Genomic DNA, 944 nt, shown 5'->3' on the forward strand with positions numbered 1-944 from the left:
GTATATATATATATATATATAAACCTTAAAAAACTAAATTCTCCTGATTAATCCTATTTCTTTAATGTATTTTATAATAATACCTGATGGTCACGTGCTTCTTAATCATATGTAAACAGTGCAGCAGTAGCTCCACCCACAGTTACAAATAAACCAACTGCAGTCTGAGTCAATCATTAAAAGCATTAAGTAAAATATGAAACAGACTATCTAGTGGGTCCATTCAGCATGCACAAGGAACTTTATTTTCACCTCTTCTCTTTTCTCCCAGACACAAATAATCATGCGGTGAATACAGAGGTGTAAAGTATTGGAGTAAATGTAATTAGTTACTGTACTTGAGTATCTTTTCGGGTACTTTGTAGTTGTACTGAGTATCAAAGATATTAGCAACTTTTACTCTTTACTTCACTATATTCTTGAATGAGTATCTGTACTCTTTACTCCACTACATTTGAAATGAGTGTTGCAGTTACACATTAAATTTTGCATGGACCTAGCTTTTTCTGCAGCAGTTCATTTCTGCTACAAAAGATGTGATTACAAAAGACGCGATACTGCCTATTACAGGTCACTGAAAGTACTGCGTTTTGCCCTTACTCACCCAAACTTGTCAACAAGGCTACTTTATGTGAATGCGAGTTCCTTAGCAAGTATTTGTGAATCAGAGGTGTTTTATATATGAGATGAGGACATGACTGCATGTCCCAAACTAGCACATCCACTGCAAGAAGGCTTCGGCTTTTTAAAGGGGTCATATGATGCGATTTCAAGTTTTCCTTTCTTTGGAGTGTTACAAGCTGTTCGTGAATAGATAAGATCCCTAAAGTTGCAAAGACTAAAGTCTCAAACCCAAAGAGATATTCTTTATAAAAGTTAAGACTGGTCCACGCCCTCCTAAAACGGCTCGTTCTAACACGCCCCCACATATCTACGTCACGATG

General features: G+C 36.5%; 1 protein-coding gene across 1 annotated transcript in view; it reads left to right on the top strand.

The window, feature by feature from the left end:
• LOC107707514 (probable D-lactate dehydrogenase, mitochondrial) overlaps positions 1-944 on the top strand; it is a 9,394-nt gene that overhangs the window by 699 nt on the left and 7,751 nt on the right. The window lies entirely within an intron of this gene.

The sequence above is a fragment of the Sinocyclocheilus rhinocerous genome, unplaced genomic scaffold (assembly GCF_001515625.1).
Source record: "Sinocyclocheilus rhinocerous isolate Xijiao unplaced genomic scaffold, SAMN03320098_v1.1 scaffold534, whole genome shotgun sequence".
Taxonomy (NCBI): Eukaryota; Metazoa; Chordata; class Actinopteri; order Cypriniformes; family Cyprinidae; genus Sinocyclocheilus; species Sinocyclocheilus rhinocerous.